This window comes from Macrotis lagotis, chromosome 2, assembly GCF_037893015.1.
Source record: "Macrotis lagotis isolate mMagLag1 chromosome 2, bilby.v1.9.chrom.fasta, whole genome shotgun sequence".
Lineage (NCBI taxonomy): Eukaryota > Metazoa > Chordata > Mammalia > Peramelemorphia > Peramelidae > Macrotis > Macrotis lagotis.
Window position 1 is genome coordinate 38,787,239 of NC_133659.1, and position 9,163 is coordinate 38,796,401.

Sequence of the window (9,163 nt, forward strand, 5' to 3'; positions counted from 1 at the left end):
AAGCAACCAGCCTTTGCTAAGTACCCACTATATGCTAGTCAGACTTTGTCAGACAATAGGAATTTAAAATCAAAGAAAGAAAAGAATGAAAATCTCATAATTTCAATGAGTTTGCATATACACATATACACACACATTTGCATATATGTACTTGTATCTACATATATTATATATATATATATTCACATGCACATACATATATACATACACAGACACAGCCATAGATGGACATAGACATATATAGACATAGATACATAGTCAAAGACAGGCATAGACATAGACATAGATATAGAAATAAGCACAGACAGACAGATATTTTCTTGGGAGGGGGGATCAAAGAATGATGAAAAAAAGTTCCCATACTAAAGAATCTAAAATAATTTGGCTAGCATTTACATGATGTTTTAAGTTTTGTAAAGCATTTTACAAATATCTCATGGGTGATTGTAATCCTTGCTATCGAAGATTTTGAACTGCATATATGCTTCTGTGTACACAAGATTTTAGTTATTATATTTTATTTAAAAAAATTTTTTTAGGTTTTTGCAAGGTTAAGTGTCTTGCCCAAAGCCACACAGCTAGGTAATTATTAAGTGTCTGAGGTCGAATTTGAACTCAGGTACTCCTGACTCCAGGGCCAGTGCTCTATTCACTGCACCACCTAGCTGCCCCTATTTTTTAAATTTTAGAAAGGTTTTTTATTTTGAGTTTCACAATTTCTTCCCCATCTTGCTTCCCTCCCCCTACCCCCACAGAAGGCAGTTTGCTAGTCTTTACATAATTCTCATAGTTTGCATTGATCTAAGTTGAATGTGATGAGAGAGAAATCATATCCTTAAGGAAGAAACATATAGTATGAGATACAGCAGAATTACATAAGACAACATTCTTTTAAAATTAAAGGTAAATAGTCCTTGGTCTTTGTTCAAACACTACAATTCTTTCTCAGGATACAGATGGCATTCTCCATCACAGAAAACCCAGAATTATGCCTAATTATTGCCCTCTTGGTATAAGCAAGTCCATTAAGTTTGATCATCACTCCCATGTTGCTGTTAGGATGTACAATATTCTTCTGGTTCTGCTCATCTCACTCAGCATCAGTTCATGCAAATCCTTCCAGGCTTACCTGAATTTCCATTACACTCATTTTAGAGTAAAATAATTGTCTGCTTTGTTTAATTTTGCTATCTGCTCTTCTTTAATGTTGTTTCTAATTGTACAGTTTAATGATAGCTGGGAATTTAAAATTGTTGCCCATCAATAAAAATCACTGAGTTTGTTTTAAAAAATTCCCACTTGATCTCATTTATAAAAAAAACTCAATTGTTCTCATTTTACAAATAGAAACTGAGGCATATAAAGGTTAAGTGACATGGCTAATAAGTCTTTGAGAACAAATTTGAACTCAAATTTTCTTTCACTCCTACTCCTTCCCAATGGATTGTTGTTGCCTTTTAAGGACCAAAGAAACCCTGATAACTCTTTCTTAGATCATAAGCATGTTCTATTTAACCCCCGGTTTATATTTATACTTTTTCAAATATGATCAAATGAGTTCATATTTGCTAGGTACATGGTAGATGCTTGTTTTCTATTCCTCTCCCTTTTCTCAGTCAAAATTCTGGAAAAACCAACTGTCTGCATCCATTGCCTTCACTTTTTTACAACCATTAATTTCTCAAACTTTTGTATTCTAGCTTTCAAACTTATGCTACAGTTGACAATTCTTTTTTTTATTTATTTTTTTTTTGGCAAGGCAATGGAGTTAAGTGATTTGCCCGAGGTCAAACAGGTAGGTAATTATTAAGTGTTTAAGGCTGGATATGAACTCAGGTCTTCCTAACTCCAGGGCTGCTGCTCTATCCACTGTCCCACCTTTCTGCCCCACCAATTCTCTTTTTAAAAATGTAATTAATTCCTTCAATGAACAAAATTTTGTTCAATGAATAAAAATTTCATTTCTCCAAATTGTTCCACCTGGTTGGTCGGTTCTTGTCCTTCATTATTGAAGAAGACCAAGATGATATCATAATATTTGAGACAAATTACAGTGTGTCTGACAGTGGCTGATCAGTTCAATATGAGCTTGGAATGCTCTACTATAGTCTATGTGAACACCTGGGGTGTGTACTCTAAATTCACATGCCATGTTTCTTTTGAGTTGCTTCAATTCTGCCTTCCTCATAGAGTGCAGCACCCTTTCTGATGAGGTCTTGCCTTGCTGGGTGGTCCTGTGTCAGGGTCTCCCATGCTATACGATCAAATCTATAGTCTTTAAGAGAGACCTTCAGGGCATCCTGATATTGCTTCATCTGAACCCCCTTGTGAGCACTTGCCCTATGTGTTTTCCAAAAAATAGTCTTTTTGGCAAGCACACTTCTGGCATTCTAACAACATATCTAGCCCATCATAGTTATGCTCTCTGTAGTAATGTTGGCATGCTAGGCAGTTTAGCATGAGAAAAGACCTCAGTGTCTGGTATCTTCTCCTGCCAGGTGATCTTCAGAATCTTCCTAAGATAATTTATAGAAGTGATTCAGTTTCCTGAAATGGCACTAGTATTTTGTTCAGATTTCATAGGCATATAGAAACGAGGTCAGCACAATATCTCTGTAGACCTTCAATTTGGTAGTCAGTCTAACACTTCTCTCCCCCACTTATTTTACAGCTTCCCAAATATGGAGCTAGCTCTGGCAATGTGTGTGTCAACCTCAGTGTCAACGTGGACCTCCCTGGAAGGGACGCTACCAAAGAAAGTGAACTTGTCCACAGTACTCAAAACTTCTTCATTTACTGTAATCAGTATTTCTACATATGAATGATGTGGTTCTGGCTGATGGAGAACCTGTGTTTTCTTGATGTTAATTGTTAGACCCCTATTAGCACAAGCAGTAGAGAATTAATCCATACTTCGTTGCATCTCAGCTTCAGAGGCTGCATTGAGTGTACAATCATCTGCAGACAGAAGATTATGCACCAACATTCCCTCCACTTTGGTCTTGGCTTGTAGCCTTTTCAAGTTGAAGAATTTGCCATCAGTGTGGTAGCTGACCTTGAGGCCATGTTCATCCTCGGTGAAGGTGTTTGACAACAAAGCTGAAAACATCATGCTAAAAAATTTGGGAGCAAGGACACATCCTTGTTTCACTCTATTGGTGACTGGAAAATCTCAAGAGCTTCATCCACTCTGCAGAACCCAGGTAAGCATGCCATCATGAGATTGACATGCAATACTGATGAACTCCTCCAGGTAACCAAACTTGCACTTAATCTTCCATAAACCTTTATGACTGATGGTATCAAAGGCCTTGGTCAGATCTACAAATGTTGCATACAGGCCTCTGTTCTGTTCCTGGCATTTTTCCTGGAGTTGTCGAGAAGCAAACATCATATCGACCCTTTCTGAAGTCACACTGGCTTTCAGGGAGGTGACCATCTTCCAGATGAAGGGTCAGTCTATTAAGAAGGAGTCTAGCAAGAATCTTACTAGCAGTGACTAAAAGAGAAATACCCCATGACTGTCACAAGACAATCTATTTCCTTGCCTTTATAGAGATGGAGGATGGTGGCATCTTTGAATTCTTGGGGCAAATCCTCTTCATGCCATAAAACCTGGAAAATTTCAGCCAGATTTTGGATGTGCAATTGATCTCCCACCTTGTAGATCTCAGCTGGAATAAAATCAGCACCAGGTTGCTTTGCCACTTAAAAGTAGCCTAATGGCATTCAAAACCTCTTCTTCAGTTGGAACTTCAGCTAGGAACTGATTAACTTCCACTTGAGGTAAATGGTTGGTGGCTTGTGCATTGATTGAAGATGGTCTGCTATGAACACTATGGAAGTGTTCAGTCCATCTCTCTGTGATCATGTCCCTATTCCTAATCAATGTGGACCTATCAGCACTGAGTAGTTGAGATGCACCATATGTCTTTGTCCCATAAATAGCATTCAGGGCATCATAAAAGCACTTTGACTTGTTACTGTCCACATAAAATTAAATTTCATCTGCTTTCTTACTGAGCCAAGAGTCCTGTATTTCTCTAAGCTTCACTTAGACTTTACTTTTGGTGGAATTAAATGCTGCCTTCTTAGAAATAGATGAACTATTTTGCTGGTAAACCCTGTGCAGTTTTTATTTAGCAACTTCTGTATTTCTTCATCATTTTCATCAAACTAGTGGTGGTGTTTGTGAGTATTCTGACCCAGATGAGCAAATACAATGCTGTACATGAGATCTCTGAAAGCTGCCCACTCTTTTTCTGCTCCACTGATGCCAACTGTGTGTTGGCTCAGTTTTCCCTCCAAGTTAGCAACAAACTGCTCCTGCTCAGAGAGGCACTCTAATCACTTTACATGAATTCTTTTAGAAGACATTTGACTTAGGGCCACTGATTTGGTTGAATGTAAATATTTAGCTAAGAGAGGATGGATCAGTTCAGCACTCTTGCACTTACACATTGCCTTTCTTACCCTCACATCCTGTCTCTTCTCCTTATAATCACACAGTCCATTAGATGACAATGTTTGACATGAGGCTGTATCCAAGTAGTTTTATTGAATTTAGGTAAATGGAAGACAATGTTTGTGATGAGAAGTTCATGAGATGCCCAAGTCTTCAGTAGTAGGCGACTATTACTATTGCCTTTGCCAACTCCATTTCTCCCAAGGACTCCCTGCAAAACCTGGTAATCTGAGCCTACTCTAGTATTAATGTCACCCAGAATTGTAAGGTTGAATTATTTTGGTACATTGATGATAAGGGTCTCCAGGTCTTCATAAAATTTTTCTTTGATGTTATCAAGGCTCATCATGGTGGGAGCATGATGGTGGCATAGAGTTTTCTTGGAAGTAACAATCTCATTGTCATGAGCCTGTAGTTCACTCCTTTTGGTAGGCATTCAAGAATGTTGACTAGAATAGTTTTGATTTCATGACCTACCCCAGCTTCATGGCACCCTCCTTCACTTCAGCCACTCCAGAAAACCATGTATCTAACTCTGACTTCAGTAAGCTGGCCTTCATCTCCCAGGGCTACTATTTGGATATGATACCTGTCAAGGTCTCTTGCAACAAGAGTTGCAAGAGGTCTATTGGATCTTGTGCTGTCTATGAATGTATTCAAGTTCCATGTTGCAATAATGAGTGGAATCTTCTTTGAAGAAGTTTTTATAGGGTTTTTTTGTGTCTCCACCACACTGGTGGGATTCCCACCTACTGCAGTAATCAGGCCAGGGTTGTATAAGCAGACAGTTTTTAGGGTACTTTTTCTAGCTCCTTCCTCACATTAGCAGGTGAGCAGTACAATCCTTCAAAGGGCTGCTCAGTAACCCAGGGGCTGCTGAATCTCACTGTTGCTTTCTGTGGGGAAATGGCTCTCTGGCCTGGGCTGCCTGTGTGCAGGGTTGTGACTACAGCTCCCAGTGTATCCACATCTGATGCTTTGTCACTTGCCTGTTGCCACAGGAATAGTAATGTATAGGTGATATCTTTCGATGAATGTGTAAATTGCATTTAAGTGAGGTAGAGTTGCACAAAATCATCTGCCATGCTCTCTCTTTCATCGTCATCATGATCCAGCATGTCAAGACAGAGTCAAGACAACTGGTGATGGTTCTGGATGCAATGGACGACTTTGGCATCTTTAATATCTAAACAAACTCTAAGCACTCCACAGCACCAGCTTCAGCTGGCTTTATGGCCAACTGTTCTTCTTACATTAAAAAGGAAAACAAAATCTAAGTAAGAAATATATAATCAAGAAAAGCAAATTATATATTGGTTATGATAAAAATCATGCCTTTGGGGGGAGGGAAGAGTATTTAGGCAGTCCAATGACATTCAAATTATCTTTGCTCAATCTGTTTTCCAAATCAGTTGTTTTTGATATGAAATATCTCGTATTTTTATTTTTTCATTCTTTTGACTTTGCTTTAATATTCTCATGGAATCATTGACTTTTGGTTCATTCTAATTTTCATGTCATCTTGATTCTCTTTCCTTTTGTCCATTTCTTTTATGATTCTTCTAGCACTCTAATTTCATTAAAAACACCATTTAAAAACCATTTTAAAAGCTTCCATTTCATTTCTATTCTAATTATCTTGTATCCATAGACTATTTTTATTTGGAGCTTTGTTTGTAGATTTTTTGGAGTTATCATTTTCCTTGTGTTATCAATGACACATAAATACTTTGTCCATAATGATTAAAATGTTTATTAAGATCTCTAAATAAGGAGAAAACTTTCTCTTAAGAAAAAAGGGACTCTAAATCACAATTTGTGCCAATCATTGATGGGATCACAATCTAATTGATACAATGAGCTCCATACATTTTTTCCCTGTCCTGCTCATTAACTAATGAGTATGAATAGCTAGCTACCTCCTTGAGCAGGTACAAATGACAATAACACAGACCTTCATTCAACCCCTGCAAAATTATTTCTTTAATCACCTTCCCTTTTGTTTAACTCTCCCCTTCCTGTAAACAGGTTGACATTTTTTGGTTTTCCACAAGGACCAGACATCCTGGCTTTTGTAATGTATTATACTCACAGAAATCTGTGAGATTCTGGCAATACCCATTCTCATCCTTGTGGAAACCAAACACTTGATTCTTTCCCACATTGGTTTGTATATCTTAGTGTTATTATTTTTTCATCCTTCCAGTTTTATTTCCTGGATTGGAATAGACCTAAACTCTGCACACTTCTTGTGGGATGAGAACATTCTCAAATTACTTTGGGCCTTCTTATCTGATGACTTGTTGCTGAGGTCAGAAAATGCTGCAGTCTGTTCTGCTATTAGGGTCTGGCTCCAAGATCCTGACTCAATCTTATGCCACATTTCCAAGTTGATCTCTTCTTTAAATACAATCTAAGTCAAACTTCTCTTTAATAGGTGTGTCAGGATACAAAACACCCCCATATTATCTTAAAATAAAAAGTACTGAGATTTTAAATAAACACATGGGGGTGGCACAAGGAGATTGTCATCTCCTGGTATATTTTAAATACTTTCCCTTTTCTATTGAACTAAAATCAAGTCAAAAAGTTTTTAGACTCTTGCAAAATGAAGGCTTCCCTCTCAAAAAGTATGCAGGATTTATCAGTAACAAGGACCTATTTCTCTTGGCCATGATAGCCTTGAAGCTTTGATTTACTGGCATAAATGGTGTCATATATATGGTCTTTTGGGCTATTACAAGTCCTATTGCTTCTAAACACTGTCTGAATTTTTTGCTAATGGTCTTTGCAAGTAATAATAGCTGAAAAGAAAATTATGTTGTTGTAGTTAATCTGGTAAAGAATCTTTGCAAACTCATTTAGACTTACTGTTGGACAACAGAGCCTTGGTAGATCTTGCCCTTATTTTTGTTAATGTTAGTAAATCTAGCAGCATGCAGAGTCAACTATTTTATTTTTTAAAACAAGAAGAAGCTGGTTAGAGAAGCTTAGAGTACCATGTCATTGTCTTGGGCAATGTCATATGCCACCAATGGCCAATCATTTTCCTGACAGTTACTTCTTTCTCTTTGATTTAGTTCTTACAACAAAATAGTGAATGCCTTTGGGACCTTGGTCTGGACTATATGATTGACCTCAGGGGGCATTGGCACTGCTAATTAGTTTCAGAATTTCTACATTTACCAACTTTGTAAAAAAGCTCTTTATTCCTACTTTATGAAAGGGGTACAATGGTTAATGTTCTCTTTCATGCTAGGATGCTGCATTTTATTCTGGCAGCTGATTACAGCTTGCTAAGAGTTTCATAAAAAGCACTCTGCTATCTGAATACCATATTATTTTTTTATATTACACAATTGTTTTCTTCAATCCAATCTGGGCAGCAATTCTCACAGTTTTCTTTTTATGTTTCTTTTTATTATAACTTTTATTATCTATATTTCTGTTGCTAGGGGACCTCTCTCCACCAATTCTGATCATAATTCTCAATACTTTATAAGGTCAATGGATTCTGAGTTTCTGTTCCTAAAAAATTCATCAGCCTTTACTCAGCATGGTGTTGAGTATCCCTGATCTTAGATGGGATGATCCCAGTATAAGGATGGGGTTTCTCCTTAACTCCAACCAATCACTTAACAGGAAATTTGAAGGGTTCTTTTCAAGATATGAGTCAGGCTGGGTAAATGAGTTAGGTCTATAAGTGACCTCAGGTCAGAGGGTCTAGGAGTGAAGATTTTAGTTATGGTGATGGAGGAAAGAGAGAGTTTTGCCCTGTATCTTGCTGTTTTCTACCCTTCCTATATATCACCATTAACCATATAATCAATGAAGAAAAAAATGTATCCAAGTTGGAGGAGAGAGAAGACACACCAAAGATGAATGTGGACAGACACAGACACAGATTGGTTCTGAAAATCATCCAAGGAAGAAAAAGCTTCTAAACATATGATCCTTTGAATCAGAATAGAATGCTGGCTAGGGAATGAAGAAAATTCTTCCAGTAACCAGCAGTTGAGATCTTTCTGTTGGCCACATTGGTTTCCTAATGTTAGAATATATTAAGTCTTTCTTCATATGAACTGTGTACCTGTGGGAGAATGTGCCACAGGCTTTGGGGGTGGGAGGTGTTTTGAATAAATTATTCTAACTATTCCCCAATTTTGTTAATACTTTTAATTTTGTTCTAAAAAATAATTGAAGCTGATGACTGGTAACAAATGGGAAGAACATCAGTGGAGACCCATCTTCCTATAGATCTCTGAGGTGAGAAATAGTTTACTGTCCTTTTCCAACCCATGAATTTCAATGTGTTGGGGAGGTAGATTCAGAGTAGATGCTACACTAAGAAGACACATTTACTTAGCTGCCAGGCCCTTAACCTGACAACTGGAAAACTCAAATAAAGCAGTTCCCTTCAGGTACCTGTTTAAACACATCAATGTTATCTATTTTATATTGTATTTTTATTTATTTTGTTAAACATTTCCTAGTTACATTTTAATCTGTCTGGAGTTTTGTAAACCTCTTATCAAGGCCATAAATTTAGATTTATCTAGATCATTATTCTCTCCATTTCTCAGACCATTACCTCTATTGTGACTTTACATTCCTTCCTCTTTAATTTCCACTCAGTTAGGTTTTGCAATGGACAGAACACTGGCCTTGTAGACAGGACAGAAGTTCAAATCTGGCCTC